Source organism: Nematolebias whitei, chromosome 4, assembly GCF_014905685.2.
Source record: "Nematolebias whitei isolate Nwh7 chromosome 4, NemWhi1, whole genome shotgun sequence".
NCBI classification, from domain to species: domain Eukaryota; kingdom Metazoa; phylum Chordata; class Actinopteri; order Cyprinodontiformes; family Rivulidae; genus Nematolebias; species Nematolebias whitei.
This window is the reverse complement of record NC_056501.1, coordinates 50,517,722-50,537,806: the sequence shown is the minus strand read 5'-3', so window position 1 is coordinate 50,537,806 and position 20,085 is coordinate 50,517,722.

The window sequence follows — 20,085 nt, the reverse complement described above, 5'->3', positions numbered from 1 at the left end:
GCTTTAGCAAGGCTTCATGGATGGATGGATGGATGGATGGATGGATGGATGATGGATGGATGGATGGATGGTAAAAAATTGTAATTGCTAATTTTTTGTCTGGCTCTTACACTGGGTGGAGTTTGCATGTTCTCTCCGTGCATGCGTGGGTTTTCTCCAGGTACTCCAGTTTCCTTCCACAGACTAAAAACATGCATGTTAGACTGATTGGTAACTCTAAATTGTCTCTAGGTGTGTGTGAGAGAAAGAGAGTGAATGGTGTTTTGTCTCGTTTGTCTCTATGTGTCCCTGTGATGGACTGGAGACATGTCCACCATGTCCCACGCCTCTCGCACAGTGACTGCTGGACATGGACACCAGTAAGCCCCGTGACCAGAAAAGGAAGAAGCAGGTAATAATGGATGGATGGATGGATAAAGTGAGTGAATGAACATGTTGTTTTTGCCTATATGGGATATATTTCAGTAAACTACAACAAAATCTAACCAGAAAGTTCTGGGATTTGAACCGGCAACCTCCTTGCTGAGAGGCAATAGCTTTACCAACTGAGCCACTGTGACCACTGGTTTAGTAAAGGTAAAATTAATTAAAAATATAAAACAAGAATGGTTTAGGGCAGGGCTATTCAATAAATTGCTCAGGGGGGCACAGTTACTGAAAGCCAAGAGCTTGGGGGCTGGACATCCATCAGTTATTCTCATTAATTAAGCTTGTTTTACAGTTTAATATCTAGTTTTATTGAAAAATGAACCCACTGGTGGGCTGAACTGAGCTCACCATTGGGCCTGATTTGGTCCCCGGGCCGCCAGTTGAATAGCCCTGGTTTAGGGATTCTCCGTCTTCAACTAGTAATTACAAGTGACCAGTGTCTAATCGTTCCATGTTGCACAAGCTAAAAACAAATTAGGCTTTTAGTATCTAAACTCTTCTCCCTTGCCCATAATGTCATCATATTCATAATCGGAAACTAAATAAATTGCAACAGACTTAGAAATAGAAAGTTGTGTTTTTTCAGTTTTAGCAACTTTCTGTGCACGGGGGACAAAAGCTAAATATTTGTGAGATTAATTTGAACCCTAAATGTATTAATATTGCACCTAAAAGGTTGGGCAATATTCCAAGAAATCAACCGGGAGGAGTAATATTTGTGGTGTTGGCCCCGGCTATAAGTTCAAAGACAGATTTAGGATGAAAACTGCACTGATAATTGTTGTCTGTAGTTCTGTTTGTGTCAGGATTTATCAGGCAGGAACAAACCCAACAGTTGCAGGCAGGGACTCGACTCAGAAGACACAAAAATAAATACATTGATGATAATAAATGAAATAGCTGACGAGGAAGCAACTTACAAAATATATTCAGGACGGGAACAGACTTTCAGGACAAGACAGGGTAGACCCAACGACGATGCGACAACGAACAAGACTAACAGACAGACTTATATATACAGACAAGACAGGACATGATTACAAACAGCTAGCACGAGACAAGGGTGAAATTAATTGGGTAAATGAGGAGACACTAGGGATACAGACAAGGAAGTCCCACTAGATGGCGCCATCCTTACAATTTGTCAGTAATTGATTTGCTCTGTGAGTTCAATCCAGGAAACTGTGAGAGTAGACTCATGGCTCATAGTAGACAAATGTGCCACATTGTGATAAAACACCAGGCATTTACGTACCTGTCAACATTTGATGATGACAATGAGTGACACCAAACTGCACATTTTTTATTTATTTGAAGAATATTTGACTAAATTCCTAGGCTTAAACAAAAACATAAAGTCAGTATATTATTTAAGCTGAACTTTATCTGAGATCAAACTTGAATATTGCATTAGCTTTTTTAAATTTTGTTTGTTTCATTTAGGCTTTTTTACACACCGGCGCTCCATGGGTTTGTTTTGACTACATCATACTGTACTTTTGTCACAAAAAATCCTCTGCACCATATCATTTTATAACCTTATGCAGTAACAATTCAGGCTACCATGAGAAACTTACCAGGTAGGTAACATGTATCAAGTACACTAACAAATAGAAACTATATGCTTCAATTCAAACAACATATAATGTCCATGTCATGGAAAAGAGATTCCCAAAACAACCAGGTGTAAGCTTCATCAGATTTGTTACAAAGCTTTGGAGAACATTTAACAATCACAGAAGATCGATGCATTTACAAGTTTGCTCTTATCAATGTTGTCACTGCCTGAGGTTCTGACCCGTTCTGACTTCCTGAACAGGAAAAAAAAATCAGCACTATTCTCTGTGAGGATAGACAATGAGGATGTATATGAACTTGTGTCTGCTAAGTTGCAAGTAATATACTTATTAAGCATATTTATTGTTATTATTATTAATGTTGAACTAACGTTATGCGTCTTTGTGTTTTTGTTACCTGCTGTGCTCCTCACTGTTACCTAGCTACTGCAGTCATGTTTTTCTGTTAAAGTGAAACATAACAAGAAGTTTCCACCAAGCGGTTGAGCACAAAAACGCTTTTAAGAATTTTTTAAAACTTTAATGCAACTTAGCTACTAGCTGGTGAACCATGCTGTTAGCTAGCAATTGTAGTCAGTCTGTTAAAACCGAAACATAAAAAGAGGTTTACATTAAGCACAAAAAATGTTTTACTGTTTATTATTATTATTATTATTATTATTATTATTATTATTGTCATCACCTCCACCAAGGAGGTTATGCTTTTGATGGAGTTGGTTTGTCCGTGCACAACATGTCACTGCATGAGTGACCATCAGTGTTGAAACGCTGAAGTATCGTAACGTAGGGAAGTGCAATATGGCATAAAATTCATATCCTGATATCTTTTGTGATGGGTGGCAATAACAATATATGTCATGATATGTTTTTGGTACAAAACTTGCAATAGGAATGAAAAAAAGCATAGGGTGTCATTTTGTCATCATTTGTTTTGAAAACTGCTAAAACACAAAAAATCTCAAAACAAAATTCCACTACTAGGTCTGGAGAGTTTTTAAATACAAAACAACTAACCCATTCTTGGCTTTAATGTCACTGAACCAGGGCTTAACTTGTGAAATGATTGATGCCGGAACAGTGGACAGGCATGGGGGGGATTTGGGGGGGGGGGGGCATGGGTCCTCTCACAGAAAATTTGAATAACAGAGATGCCATTTCCTGCATCTTGGTGTATTTTACCAGGTTGTTATACTTTGTACTTCAACATTTACCTACATTTGTAAACACTTAATTAAATTAGTATTTTGGAGAAGAACAGCAGGTTCTGTAGCTCTGATTCTGTCAGGTGTCCTCCCCCCCCCCCCCACGTCCTCCCCCCACTTCATGGTTCTGAGATGAACTCTTCTCTGCTCCTGCTCCAGTCTCGAGGCACCGTTTGAAGCACCTGAAAGCTTCAATTCTCTGTTGTTCAACTAGGGACAATCCATCCATCCATCCATCCATCCATCCATCCATCCATCCATCCATCCATCCATCAAGTTTATTAAAGTAAATTGGACTGTCTTTTTGATATTTTGATCGCTGTTGTTATTTTGACAAATTAGTGCCGTTGTTTTGAAACGTGAACGTGGCAGATCTGTGGGTCAACTAACAAGGAACGGACTGAGCTTCATTTAGCACCGTTCTGCAACGTGCTTGAAGTTAATCCTTGTTATTCACACACACACTAATATATTTGGAAAACAAACAGGCACCAAACACAACATTTGCAACTTTTAACGTAATTATTAAAAATGTTTACTCCCTAAATGTTTAGGTAAACACTAAACAAACATATTTATTCTTTTGAGTGTTTACAACTACTAACATGTGTAACACTATTACTGGGGTGATAAATATAAAAATATTCATATTTAATCTGTGTTTATAATAACCAGATCCTGAAATGTAGAAGTGACATGGATTTTATAAATAACGTTTACATTTTAATTAATCACATCCATGAACAAATACAGTATAGACTAATATATCTTTACAGGGGGTGGGGGTGGGGGGGTGGAACAAAAATGTTTTATATATATATATGTAAATAAGATATATTGGTGTTTATATGTTCATCAATGTGATTAATCGACATCAATTAAATGTAAACGTTAGTGCTCTTTATTCAGAAAATCCACGTCACATCTACATTTTCAAGATCTAATTATTATAGACCCAGATTAAATATTAAATATGAATATTTCTATATTTATCACTCCAGTAATAGTCTTACACACATCAGTAGTTGTAAACACTCAAAAGAATAAATGTTTGTTTAGTGTTTACCTATAAACCTATACATTTAAGAAGTAAACATTTTTAATAATCACGTTAAAAGTTAGTATCTTTGGAGCCTGTTTGTTTTCCAAATATATTAGTGTTTGTGAATAACAAGGATTAACTTCAAGCACGTTGCAGAACGGTGCTTTATGAAGTTCAGTCCGTTTACTTGTTAGTTGACCCTCAGATCTGCCACATTCAATATGGCGGACACTCTGACCACCAGTCCGCTCAAGGAGGTGTCTACAGCCAAACCCACCTGTTCGCTGATTGGATCCTTAATTTCTGAGTGACAGGACATTGACCAATCAGCTGAGAGAAGTAAAATCCAGAAAAAATTTGTACATGTAGCTTTTTGATTCGAATCTGTAAACATAACATCGTAAAAAAGTTTTGTAACTTGTGATTTTATTTTATATTTTACAAATACAAATCTTTTTTTTACAAGGTCACAAATCTTTTTTACACCTGCAAAATATTTAAGGCTGGAATTTGAGTCCATAGATATGGAAACAGTACGGCAAGCCAGTCATAGTTAGCTTGTAGCTTCTCTACTTAGCTCTCTAAGAAAACAGCCTTTAACACAATTTACACACGGTTTTCAACTCAAAAAAATGAATCAGTTAAATTTGACAATTCTGATTTTACATCAGATGCAGCATTACTGCTGTTATCTGGTAGAATATAGATCTCTATCATGATCTAAATGTCTATCGTTTCTTGCGTATACCGCATATATCGCACATTTCTACATACCAGTGACTTAAATGGTAAATGGACTGTACTTATATAGCGCCTTTCTATCTTATTTCAAGATACTCAAAGCGCTTTACAACAATCTGTGTCCTCATTTACCCATTCATACAGCTCTATACTAGATCTCTACAAAGCTAAATGAACAAATCATTCTAAAGAGACTAATCAGAGCTTTGTCACATTCATACACTGATGGGACACACATCAGAGGCAAAGAGGGGTTCAGTGTCTTGCCCAGGGACACTTGGACATGTGACTGCTGGTGGATTCGAACCCCCAACTCTCGCATTGGAGGACGACTGCTCTAACCACTCAGCCACAGCCGCCCAAAAAACGAAAGAAAGAAGAAGAAGAAGAAAAAAGAAAGAAACCATCCAGATGACCTGACTGAACTTTGTTGGATTTTCTACCCGGATTATTGAGCATGAACTTTGTTTTTTTCTGTAAGGATTTTCCTTTTTTTAATTTTTATTATTATTTATTTATTTATTTGTAACCTTTATTTCTACAGGTTAGTCTCATTGAGCCACGAAGACTCATTTACAAGAGAGACTTGATTTAAACAAAGAACACAGATGAGGTACAGAAAACAACAGACAATCAAATAAAAAGCATATAAAATGAAAAGGAAATATAAGAAATGAAATAAAAGCAGCTAGATTATAAGGCGATGTAAAAAACTAAAAACAGGAACATGTCTGCATGGATTTTTGCCATGAACTTAGCTGGTGTTTAAAGTCCCTTAGAGAGGTCAAGATCGAGAGCTTCAGATCTTTTTACAAGGTGTTCCAGGAAACAGGAGCGGAGTAGGAGAAGGTCCTTTTGTCTAGTTCAGTCCTCACTGAGGGAACACTGCAGGTAATGATGTCCTGAGAGCGCACGCTGTAGCTGCACTCACACAGAGACATGTAGGAGGAGATGTATGAAGGAAGCAGACCAAGAAGTGATTTAAAGATGAAGATGTACCAGTGAGAGAGTCTGCGTGAAGTTAATGGTGACCAGTTAACCAGTGAATACTGGGTGCAGTGGTGGGTACGATGGTGTAGAGGAAACGGGTCCTCAGACCGTTGAGTTTTTATTAGTAATTTTATTCTGAAGGGGCACCACTTGCTTTCCGGTTCTTAAGCAAGAAAATTATTAATCAGACTCAAGTTTTGTGCTATGGGAGTTCTTTCTCATGTTTAAAGGGCATCAAATCATTAATACACACAGATATGCCAAAATAATCACAAATTTAGTTGATTTTATGTATTTTATTACAAAAATAATGATCTGTGATATATGTGATAAAGATTATTCATAACAAACAAATGAATAACAAAATAGCTTTGTATCAAAGGTCTACTTGATTATTCAAATCTGTGAAACTTTTTAAAAAGGCAGATTTTGGACTGGTTCTGTTTGTGGAGTAATTGAAATGGTCTAAATTAACTGTGGTGTATATCAAGCAATATTATTGTGATGTATGATCACCAGAAAGGCATTAAAGGTCTCTTGTCCTACCAGAATGAGATGGTCAGAATGGTCCAGCAGCTGCTTAAAAATGGTACCAGTCCAGATGTTCTGGTGACTGAGAGGCTGAGTCTTCCTCACAGTTCACCTGTCATCTTGGAGGGACGAGGGTCCGTATGGGAGTCAGCTGGGATTTCCCCACTCTGCGGTTCGATGGCTCTGGTAACAAATCTCAGGTTAATGCCAGGTTCTGCTTCTGGTCCTCTTCCTCCCTAGGACATCTCACTAGGAGGAAGTTTCTTTTCTGAAGTTTGCTTGAAGTTCAATGCTTGATAAAGATGTGATGAAGGTAGATGTGTAAAAGCATAAGTGAAGAAGCATATGTAGAACTAGTGTAGAAGTGAAACTTAACTGTCTGTGTGTTACAGACTGACTTTGGTCCACACCTCAGAAGAGGGGGTGGTCCTAACTCTTTGTCATGTTTTATAAAATCACAGTCCATTTTCTCTGTCCGCCTTTAAAAAGTCACTTATTTTTAAAAGGAGAAAAATAAAACATGATTATGTTAAAGAGATTACTTAAAACAACATTTTCATAAATAAACATTCAGATATGACATATTTTGAAATGACATGCAATGTTCATCAAAAGGTGTCGCTGTTCATCTCCTGGAAAGAAAAGGTCATTAAGCAAAGGGGATCTCATGGTGTTATCTGCATGGGAAACATCCTGGGAGTAATACTCCTTTTGATAAAAGTTAAAGTCTCGGCAGATGTTTCCAACTTCGAGGTCAGTTGAACCACAAGCTCTCATTAAAACGATCTGTCCGTTTCGTGGGAAATGAGTTCATATTGAAAGTGGCTAACACAGTGACAGTTTTTGTTTTACACATTCACATTAGTGTCAACTAAGGAGTTTGTGAGCTGAGTTGAACACCTGTAAAATAAAGTCTGTTTGTTCCCAAGGGAATAGATGCATCTTATTTTAAACAGTTCAAAACACAAAACACATGAATGATATCTGTTTGAGATGAGGTGAACTGTTTCTGAGATGGTGTTCCGTTTCTGAGGTGGTGTTCCCCTACAATAGTTACAGTCAGTTATGAATCTTAGCGCACCGTGAGTCTGTGAGCATCCAACATCTGTAGGATGCTTGTAGGAGCGTTCATGTAAATAATGTCACTGTAGTCAATGGAGGGAAAGAAAGTTACAGTTACAAGGTGTTTCCTAGCACTCAGAGTTAGACAGAATCCAAACACCCATTATCTTTACCCGCTTCTTCCAGTTTGGGTCACGGGGGTCGCTGGTGCCCATGTCCAGCAATCACTGTGCGAGGGGCGGGGTACACCCTGGACAGGTCTCTAGTCCATCACAGGGACACATAGAGACAAACGAGACAAACAAACATTCACTCTCTCACTCACACCTAGGGACAATTTAGAGTTACCAATCAGCCTAACATGCATGTTTTTGGTCTGTGGGAGGAAACCGGAATATCTGGAGTAAACCCACGCATGCATGGAGAGAACAAGCAAACTCCACCCAGAAAGGCCCCTGGACCGAGATTTGAACCAGGGACCTGCTCGCTGAGAGGCAGCAGCTCTACCAGTTGCGCCACCTTGCTGCAGTTAGACAGAATCTATTTCTAAAATGCAACTGTTGATGTTGTCTGTTAAGAGTTATTTATCTGTGATCAACTTGCTGAGCTGTGTGGCTGTGATCGATTAGTCATGTCTGCTGAGTCTGAAGGAGTAGGAGCTCTCGACAGTGCTTCATTCCTGCTACAGCTGCCTGAAATAAAGCAATGTGTCAAAGTATTTTTTACTCTTATGGTCCTCTTTGAGGTCGTTACTGAATTGTTGTATGTTTAAAACATTTGTTAAACACTTCATTCATTCATTCATTCATTCATTCATTCATTCAACCTTTATTTGTACAGGTTAGTCTCATTGAGCCACAAGGACTCATTTACAAGAGAGACCTGTTCCAGACAGAACATGTAAAGTACAGACAACAATAACAGTAAACAATGACAACAATAAACTACAGTAGAAATGCAGTTAAAACAAGAGTACTGTATAAAACAATAAATCAGGGTGCTGTAAAACAGGGTGAAATACTGAAAACAAGAACATATCTGCTTTGATGTTTCCATGGACATTATCAAATGTTTGAAACCCCTTAAAGAAATCAAGGTGGACAATTGCAAGGTGTTCCAGGTGCAGGAGCTGAGTAGGAAAAGGCCTTTTTGCCTAGTTCAGTCCACACTGAGGGAACGCTGCAGGTAATGATGGACTGAGAGCGCACGCTGTAACTGCACTGATGGCATGACGTGTGGGAGGAGATATATGAAGGCAGCAGACCAAGGAGGGATTTATAGATGAACATGAACCAGTGTGAGAGCCTACGTGCAGATAATGATGACCAACTGACCAAGGACTATAGAGTGCAGAGATGGTACAGTAGTTACGACCAGTTATGAATCTTAGCACACCATTCAACATCTGCAAGGAGCTGGCAGGAGCATTCATGTAAATAATGTCACCAGTCAATGGCCGGTAGGAAGGTAGTGCATACAAGGCATTTATACCCACTTTCTGTTGGGTTCTTGAGTAATTTCTCTTAAAAGCAACAACATGTTGGAGGTCCCACTGAGACGAATGAGTCATGGATCAATCAATCAACCTTTATTTAGATCAACTATCAGCAATAGACATCCTGGTCATCAATCAACACAACACAGTTTCTGTCGATGTGGATGGTGAAGTGTGTTGGTCAGACATCTATCTGCACAGAGGGATTTTTCTTTGTGGTCATCTGAGGTCATCTGAGGTCATCTGCTGGAGCCAGGAGAACTGCATCATCTACTCTACCAACAGAGGGTCGAACATCATAACATTATCCGCACAGCAGAGACTGAAATGGATTTGTCAAAGCTGGAGGACTTGAAGCTAGAAGTGGCTGGTGCACTGTACACGCTAACTATGGACACTTTGATAGATGTGATTTCTTGACAATTGCTGGACCCAAATTTGAAAATATATCTGGGAAAAGTCATTTTTCTCTTATTTCACTCATCTAACAATACCTTGAAAGAGAAGAACTGTGTGACCTTGAGGATCAGGGCATGGCTGAACTATTGGCTTTGAAAGACAAAATTATGGCATTACAGCAGCCCCGTGAGAATAGTGCAGCAAAACAAGCAATATTAGCAAAACAGACAAGTTGTGTACAAGAGGCGACTATTCAGCAATCAGAAGAGTAATTAAAAAAATAAATTGCAACATTGCAGTTTGCATTGTTGCTATCATTAAAAGAGAGTCAAAAGGGATAAAGAACAAGAATCCATCTTTGATGATAACGCCCATACAGAACAGAGCCCCCAGCCCCGTCTTTCACTGCAGTGGGGCAAAGTTCAAAATCTCAGGCCAAACTGGGGAACCAGGACAAAGAAACAAGCTTACTAGTTCTAGCATGCCACATCAGATTGAGCAAGGCATTAGCAAAGGTTTCCCTGAAATAGAATTAGTTGACACAGAAATAAGAGCAATTTCACCTGGACTACAACTACTTGGCTACCTGGAAGGCAAACAAACCTCATTTTGCCAACTTTGAGAAGAATTCTCAGGTCTCATTACCAGGAAAGAGAAGCAACAGAACTTTATAAACAGCTCACATCAGAGGTCCAAAGCAGCAAAGAAACTCCACAAAACGTCCTTATTTGTGCGTTGGTTCTGAGACAGAAGATGATTTTTGCTTCACAAGAGGAATCAGGACTGAGGTGTGACTTGTACAAAGCATGTTCCTCCACACTGTTTTGACAGACCTGCAAAACTATAGCATTCATTCAACCTTTATTTAGACAGGTTCATCCCATTGAGCCTCGAGGACTCATTTACAAGAGAGCATAAGAAGAGAGCTGCAGCCTTACCTGCAGCAAACACGTAAGTGATGAACTGCTACTTGGAAAACTCAACGTAGTTTGTGCAAATGAAACAGATGCAGAACAAAAAGAAATTACTCACCCATCAAAGACAAGCCACTGATCACATAGTCCAATCTGACAATACATCTGCAGATAAAGAGGCTAAAAACCAAACTCAGGAACTTCCTTGCAAAAATCAGTCTGATGTACTTAGCGAGCTGAAGGAAGTGTGCTCTGTGCTCTAACAACCTGCACCAAGGAACCTGGGAGCTCAAGTTGCACAAATAGGGGAGTCAAATCAGAGACCAAATCTACCGTCAAGGGAATGTGTACTTTTTGTACTCACCATGATCCATAATTTTACTTTATGTATTCATGCACTACTCTTTTACTGTTACTGTGAATGTTGATAAAATGTTCCATGATCCTTATTCTATGTAATAATCTGTCTTGACGTGACCGGCGGTGAGTAAAGACAGCAAGAGATCATTTTTATTATCCTCAAGGTTTGACTGATATGATTACAGTGATGTGGTTCCAGAGTTCTTGGGAACTGTCTGGCTTCTCAGATACCTCATCGCTTTTGTCTGCAGCTGGATTCTGATAACAGCTCAACAGGGCGGGGTGTTTCCTACAAAACTAACTTTGTAGTTTGTGAAGACTGAACGGGTCAGAACCTCAGACAGGTGTAGTGAACTTGACCTGATGTCAAATCTAAGCCTAAGGTCAAAACCCTTGACCTTAAGAACCTTGTGGGACAGAAACTGTCATTTCATTGATTTGAATCCAGAGATACAGGTTCACCCATACTGAGACTCTCTTTCTTGAAAATTCAAGTGAAAGAACACTCTCTTTTTATTATCATTACTATTTTACAAATGTTGATAATCAAAGTGTCTTAGTTCAAACCATTTTAGATGTTGCAGTGAACTAATCAATTTTATTAACTGTGAAACAGTGTAATGATTTTTTAATCCTCATGCAAAGTTAGAATTCATGTTAAGGCCTGTTACAGAGTAATCATGCATTTTCTGATTTGCTGTCTTTGAATGAGCAAGTGTAAGTTTTGTCCAAGGTCGGAGTCGAAGCAGACATGTGTTGGAACAACTGTCTTGTTTTAAAATCCTCTCAGACGTAAACAGAGGAGTTGGCACCTGTTTCTCCAAACTCGCCAAAATATTTCTCTCTCTTTCTCTGGGAACATTTTCAATCTGTTCCAATAACATTCTTGCTGTTTTCTGACTTCTAGTAACCTCTTACGTCACAAACCACACCCCTGTCTGGTTGATATTGACCAATCAGGAACGCTCAAATATACAGGAAATAGAGCCCTTTAAATGCCGGTACTTCCTAGTTCTCTCAGTTCTGAGATGTTTGCAGTTCTGTGAAGTCGTTTGGGAGAACAGAAGTCCAGCATGATAAGGCTCTTCCGAGTTTGGATTATAACATCTTCCACCTCTGAGTGGAACTTCTGAAGGACTCCACTCATGTGAAGTCCACTTGCTGAGGTGAGCTTGTGTCGGACGGAATCTCGTCACTACTTCGGACGAGTCACAGCCATCCTATGGAGACGCTGGACTGGTAGCGTTAACTGGAACTCCGTATCTGCTGATTCATCTTCAGAGAGGTAACGAGTCAAGTTTACTACCAAGCGTACCGAGGAAAAGCTGGGTTCGAATGGAGAGTGTTGGTTCTGGTCAACACTCCCCCTCACACACCATCTTTTACTCCCTTTAAACTTCATTTTCATCTTTAAATTCTTCTATCAAGTAGAAATCCTTCCAGATAATTTAGAAATGTCTGTGTAAAGTGCTCATCCACCGCCGTGTGGATAATTGATCATAATTGTACAGCCCGCTGATTAATTATGTTGTTATTCTCATATATTGCCAACTTAATGTAAATGTTTGATGTTAAACTTTGATTCTGTAAAATAAATGACCGCATTCATTTTGATGGGTCAAAGATAAATAACGTCTCACGTTACATTTTATTAAATTCAATGCACGTTTTATTCAGTCCAGAAAAATGAAGAATCCGTTTTAATTGATGAATATATCTCAGCATCTGTTCATCTACACAGGTGAAGGCACTGATAAGTGTGAACATGGAAATGCATTGATCTTCTGTGAATGCTGGCTGTTCTCCAAAGCTTTGTAAATAAATATGATGAAGTCTACACCTGATTGTTTTGGGAATCTCTTTTTTTGCAGCATCCACCACTACCACTGTATTCTCCCCCGCCTGCTACACTTGCATTCCTCCTCAAGCCCAGTTTTTACCTCAAAGCCCTTTGATGCCCCAAGGACAAGAGTGGAGAAGCACCGTATCAGCAAGGATTTCCATCTCATCACCCATACACACCTGTGAATCGTGCACACCCAAGAAAATGTTTTCCTTGCCAACAGAATGGATGTGAGTACTGCTACCGCTGCAGTAGTACTGAGCACTTTATCACAGGCTGCAGAATGAGAGCTGGACATGACAAATGTGCTCTGTTAAATGGAAGAGGGTTACCCCCATAGGACAGGGAGTAACCTGAGACACTGGTTCGTCCCATCAGCATTGCTCTTTTTGTGGTGTCTTTGGAACAGAGCACAGACTCCGAATATGTGCAATGTGCAGAAAAAAATACTTATTGCTCTAAAACCTGTCAAGCTGAACGCTGGTCAACACATTAAAAACGGTGTGAACAACATTCAAAACCAAGAACATTCACACAAAGAAAAGGAACAACCAAGCTCACCTTGTTTCTCTGGTAGCAAAAGATGCATGGTTAACTGCTACATCCAAGGTAAGAAGACTCAAGCATCATGGGTTACAGGCTCTCGAGTCAGTATTGTTGGTGAAAAAAGGATAGTGAAATATTTACCACACAAGAAAATTAAATATATCACTGAGTGACATGATGCACCTGATGACTTACAAATTACTGCAGCTAATGGACAGAACATGCCTTATAAGGGTTTAATTGAAGTTATCATAGTGCTGTCAGCAGAGAAGGCTGAGTCGAAATAAATTATTGTACCAATGTTGGTGATGACAGGCAAGGGACTTTCAAAGCCCATTCTTGGCTTTAATGTCATTGGTCCAGGGCTTAATTTGTAAACTGATTGATGCTGGAACAGCGGGCAGGCCGGAGGTGGTGGGGTGGGGGTCCATGGGTCCTCTCACAGAAAATGTTGAATAACAGAAATGCCATTTCCTGCATTTTGGTGTATTTTAACGGGTTGTTATACATCAACATTTACATACATTTGTAAACACTTAATACAATTACTTTTAATATTTTGGAGAGGAACAACAGGTTGTGTGAGCAGCAGCTCTGATTCTGTCAGGTGTCCTAACCCCCCTCCTCCCTCCCCTCACTTCATGGTTCTGAGCTGAATTCAGTCCTGGATGTTGTTCCTTTTGGGCAGCACAGTGGCGCAACTGGTAGAGCTGCTGCCTCTCAGCGAACAGGTTCCTGGTTCAAACCCCGGTCCAGGAGACTTTCTGGGTGGAGTTTGCATGTTCTCTCCGTGCATGCGTGGGTTTTCTCCAGGTACTCCGGTTTCCTCCCACAGACCAAAAACATGCATGTTAGGCTGATTGGTAACTCTAAATTGTCTCTAGGTGTGAGTGAGAGAGTGAATGGTTGTTTGTCTCTATGTGTCCCTGTGATGGACTTGCGACCTGTCCAGGGTGTACCCGGCCCCTCGCACAGTGATTGCTGGACATGGGCACCAGCGACCCCCGTGACCCAAAATGGAATAAACGGGTAAAGAAAATGGATGGATGGATGTTGTTCCTTTTCCAGTCTCATGGCACCGTTTGAAGCACATGAACGTTTCAATTCTCGGTTGTCAGACCATCCATCCATCCATCCCTTAATTTTATTAAAGTAAATTGGACTGTCTTTTTGACATTTTGATTGCTGTTGTTATTTTGACAAATTAGTGCCGTTGTTTTGAAACATGATGTATAATGTCAGTGTCAATTTATTTCTATAGCACATAAAACAACAAAAGCTGACCAAACCATCCACATGCCTGCTAGATCCCATCCCAACCAGACTGTTTAAAGAGGTATTTCCACTAATTAATGTCCACATTTTGGATCTACTTAATTTGTCTTTAATGAATGGTTATGTACCACAGAGCTTTAAGGTTGCTGTAATTAAACCTTTACTTAAGAAGTCTGACCTTGATTCAGAAATCCTGGCCAACTATAGACCTATATCTAATCTAACTTTCATCTAAAAAATTATAGAGAAAATAGTTGCAGGTCAGTTGCGTGAACATCTACAAAGAAATAATCTGTTTGAAGAGTTTCAGTCAGGGTTTAGAGCTCATCATAGCACAGAAACAGCACTAGTAAAAGTCACTAATGATATTCTCATGGCCTCAGACAATGGACTTGTGTCTCCACTGGTCCTGTTAGACCTCAGTGCTGCATTTGATGCAGTTGATCTCAATATTTTACTACAGAGGCTTGAATATGATATTGGGATTACAGAAGCAGCTCTGAAATGGTTTAAATCATATTTATCTGATAGATTCTAGTTTGTAAATGTAAATAATAAATCTTCTTCATACACCAAAGTTAATCATGGAGTTCTTCAGGGCTCAGTGCTTGGGCCAATACTCTTTACTTTATATATGCTTCCAATAGGTAAAGTTATTAAACAGCATGGGGTAAATTTTCATTGTTATGCTGACGACACACAATTATATTTGTCCATTAAACCCAATGAATCCAATCAGCTACTTAGACTACAAACATGTCTTAAAGACATAAAAACCTGGATGACCCTTAATTTTCTCCTGTTGAACACAGACAAGACTGAGGTTTTGGTTTTTGGACCTGAGCACCTTAGGAATGAATTTCTCAGTCATTCACCCTCCTTAATCTGGCCTCCAGCTCTAATGTTAAAAATCTTGGTGTTATTTTTGATCAGGACATGTCTTTTATCCCCCACATTAAAAACATTGCTAGAACCACCTTCTTCCACCTGCGTAATATCACTAACATTAGAAACATTATTTCTAAAAATGATGCAGAAAAACTGGTCCATGCATTTGTCACGTCTAGACTGGACTATTGCAATGGTTTATTATCTGGGTGTCCAAATACTTCTTTAAAACATCTTCAGTTGATCCAAAATGCTGCTGCCAGAGTCTTAACTGGAGTTACTGGGAGAGATCATATCGCTCCAGTTTTAGTTTCTCTCCATTGGCTCCCTGTCAAATCCAGAATAGAATTCAAAATCTTACTTCTAACCTACAAAGCTCTCAACAACCTAGCTCCATCTTATATTACAGATCTTATTGTTCCATATTTTACTAACAGAGCACTTCACTCTCAGACTGCAGGTTTACTTGTGGTTCCTAGAAATTACCAAAACAGAATGGGAGGCAGATCTTTCAGTTCTCAGGCTCCTCTCTTGTGGAACCAACTTCCAGTCTCTGTCCGTGAGGCTGACACATTGTCCAGTTTAAAACTAGGCTTAAGACTTTCCTTTTTGATAAATCCTATAGTTAGGGTTGGCTTGGGTTTCCTGAGCTGTCCCTTAGTTATGCTGCTATAGTTTTAGACTGCTGGAGGACAAACTGACCACACTTTTTTCACTCTGCTACTGTCTTTACTTACTCTGCTCAACCTGTTTTCTATTTGTAATTATTTTTTCTATCCTTAACATTGCGCCGCTCGAGGTGGCTGCATGTTGGAACAGCTCTGTTACTTTCATTCTGAGTTACTGCTTTTGAAAACTTTAATTCCTCTTTTTTTCTGGATGTAAATCACTTTTTTTAAATGATTACATCCTCTGGTATCAGATGCTGTGCAGCTGGAAGGATTTTCACTTAAACCTTTTTACTTTTGGACAGTTGTTATGATGCGTAACCATGGCAACAACGTGTTTTTTTTAACAAGCAGCAGCTGAATAACATCTCAAATGCTCAAATAATATCTCAGCTACAGCCCCAAATCCCAAATGAGTTGAAAAGGAGGCGCCATGGATGAATTTTCTTCAACCTGGCGGCAGTGCTGGAGTACCTGACCGCCAAGATCCTGGAGCTGGTGGGAAATTCTGCTCGTGACAACATGAGGACTGTGATCATCCCCCGGCATCTTCAGCTGTCTGTCCGTGGTGATGAGGAACTCAGCAGACTGCTAGGAGGAGTGACCATTGCTCAGGGAGAAATTCTGTCCGGGATTTGGGCAGTCCTGCTGCCCAGGAGGACCGAGAGGCCCGCCGGATCTGACAGCAAGCTGGATCCAGGTGTACGGATCAGTATCTGTGTCCAGATTCTTTGGATTCGCTGCAGGAGCTCATTCTTGCCCACAGCTATCAGCATCTATAACAACTCTTGAATGAAACTAGGATAATGAGCTATGACAACACTTAATTTCCCTTTGGGATTAATAAAGTATTTTTGAATTGAATAGAATTTTTGAATTTGTGTATTTTTTTTATTTTTTTTGTCTTTCAGGTACACCTGGACCTATATCTGGACCTGGACCTATATCTGGACCTGGACCTATATCTGGACCTGGACCTATATCTGGACCTGGACCTATACCTGGACCTACCATTCTGTGTTCGTCTGTCTCTCCTTCCTGTCCTCTCAAACCAGCCGGTCAAAGCAGATGGTCTCTGGTCCTGATCCTGGTTCTGCTGGAAGTTTCTTCCTGTTAAAAGGGAGTTTTTCCTTTCCACTGTCTCCACTGTGCTTGCTCAGGATGGGAGACTGCAACGAAGCCAAGATTCAACTTGTCTGCTGCTTCCTTAGATAGAGAACTTTACTAATTGGCTTTTTTTTATATGTGAATGTTTCTGTAAAGTGCCCTGAGACAACTTTGTTGCGATTTGGCGCTATATAAACTGAATTGAACTGAACTGACATTGGAGTGGCTGTATGAAGCCAAGCGGCCAAGAGCATTAAGGGTGTTACATTTACCAAAGCCAATGACTTCTGTTTCATTTTCATTTAAATTCAGAAAATTTAGTTTTAGCCAGACTTTAATGTCATTTAGACAGTTCAAGAGTAGATCCAGTGGAGTGACCCTGTCTGACTCAATTGGAAGATATAACTGAGTATCATCAGCAAAGCAATGAAAAGGGATGTTGTGTTTTCTAAAAATGAACCCCAAAGGCAACATGTAGAGATTAAAAAGCAGTGGACCTAAAATAGACCCTTGAGTGACCCCACAGATCAGAGGAGCTGGAGTTGAAGAACATTCCACTAAATGAACAGAAAAACTCCTGTCAGTCAGGTAGGTGAATAACACATCAAACATTTCTCTCTTTGTATTTTTAATTTTTTTTTTTTACAGTAAGCTTTGTCTGAAATGTAACAGGAGTCAGACACCTGCTGATGTTGTGCGCACACTGTGCATAACGTGCACTGTCCACATATACATCCCATATACACAGGGGTGTATTTAAGTACGCAGCCCCACTGAGTAGGGACAATATTTGCAGAGGAGGAGGAGAGAAGAATCTCTGTGCATAAATGTGACCATCTGGAGCATGTGAGCAGCTGGTTTGCCACGCGTGCTGCGGCTGGAACATCCACTCCACAGACTGGGTCCGCCATAGTGTTGTGTTCAAGACCACCTAACCCGAGACCAAGTCAAGACCAAGACCAGAGTATACAGAGACCGAGACAAACCCAAAACTTTTAGGGTCCGAGAAGACAAAGACCTCAAATAAAATAAGGAAAATATAAAATTTTATTATAAAATATTTTTTATAAAAGTTACATACTTCAACTCTGTTTGCTTTTGAATGAATTTATCAGCTTTTATACATTTTTCAAAGCTGCATAACAAAGAAATCAGACATTCAGTGGCCTAACTTCATGTGATTCAACAATACAATGACACAAATGTTAAATTGGAAGCAGTTTCTTCACATGCCAAGCCTTAAAAAACTGCAGCGGCAAAACACCCTTCATAAGTCCAAACTCAAGACTCAAGGATAACCATATAGCTGCACAGTGGTTTCAGTAAAGTAGTAGATATACACCTATAAAGTTACATAAATGGAAATTAGTTTAAAGTAAGGTTTCATTGCATTTTAGAAACATGAGAGATTGCAATATACTGTGGCCTAAACGTGCACAATGGGGTCTCATTAAAATGCCTCCTCGATTGAAAACCCTTTCCACTGGTGCAGAGGAGGCAGGGACTGACATTATCTTCAATAATAAATTGTGAAGTTGAATAAATCTGGCATGGTTTCTTGCCCAGAAGACAAGTGCATTGTCAGTTTCAGAGTCATGGATGGCATCAAAGTATTTGCTTATCTGTGTTACAATACTTGAATCCTGGACTGAGCTGACAGCAGCAGGACAGAAGGCCGGAGCATCTGGTTGGTGGAGAATCACTGGATGGATCCACATTCATGGCTCCTGAGCACGTGTCATCTTTACTGTCCATCATGTTCTCCACCTCAAAGCTCAATGTTTCTTAAAAACACAAACACGATGACTGAGTTAGATTTAAAGGGATATCCACATATCAGAGTTGAATGAAATACTTTTAGAACCTTTTTTATAGGGCCCTTTATTCAATGACCAATTAAGTTATACTTTTGATTTTCAAATAAACATGGTTAATGTAAAATTAAATGCTGGTTATTTTATACAGTGCAGAGGTCAGTAATAAAATGATTCTATAAATTTAACTTAAAAATATACAAACAGCAGCACGGTGGCGCAACTGGTAGAGCTGCTGCCTCTCAGCGAGCAGGTCCTTGGTTCAAATCCCGGTCCAGGGGCCTTTCTGGGTGGAGTTTGCATGTTCTCTCCGTGCATGCGTGGGTTTTCTCCGGGTGCTCAAGTTTCCTCCAACAGACCAAGAACATGCATGTTAGGCTGATTGGTAACTCTAAATTGTCCCTAGGTGAGAGAGAGAGAGTGAATGGTTGTTTGTCTCGTTTGTCTCTATGTGTCCCTGTGATGGACTGGAGACCCGTCCAGGGTGTACCCCGCCCCTCACACTGTGATTGCTGGACATGGGCACCAGCGACCCCCGTGACCCAAAATGGAATAAGCGGGTAAAGAAAATGGATGGATGGATGGATGGATATACAAACAAAATAAATGTATAACAATAAACAAAATAAAACTTTGTGGACAAGGTGAGGGATGTCATCATGGAGACTGATGAAACAATGGTCTCTTTTGATGCCACATCACTCTTTACATGCATTCCTGATGATGATGCAGTAGAGGTGGTCAGTTTAAGATTAAAATCAGACACCACTCTGAGCAGCAGGACCACGCTTTCAACAGAACAACTGTGTCAACTCTTGAAACTGTGCCTGCAGTCAACCTACTTCACATATGGGGAGCAATATTATAGGCAGAAACATGGGTGTGCTATGGGGTCTCCAGTTTCTCCTATTGTTGCCAACCTGTACATGGAGGAGGTAGAAAAGAGAGCCTTGACGTCCTTTTCAGGGACACCACCAAGTCATTGGTTCAGGTATGTTGACGACACCTGGGTTAAAATCAAATCTCAGGAAGTCCAACATTTTACTGACCACATCAACTCTGTGGATAAATACATCAAGTTCACACGAGAAGAGGTAAAAAATGGCAGGTTGGCTTTCTTGGACTGTGAGGTCTCAGTCTCTGATAGAGAACATTTGCAAACTGAGGTGTACCGCAAACCCACCCACACAGACCAGTATTTG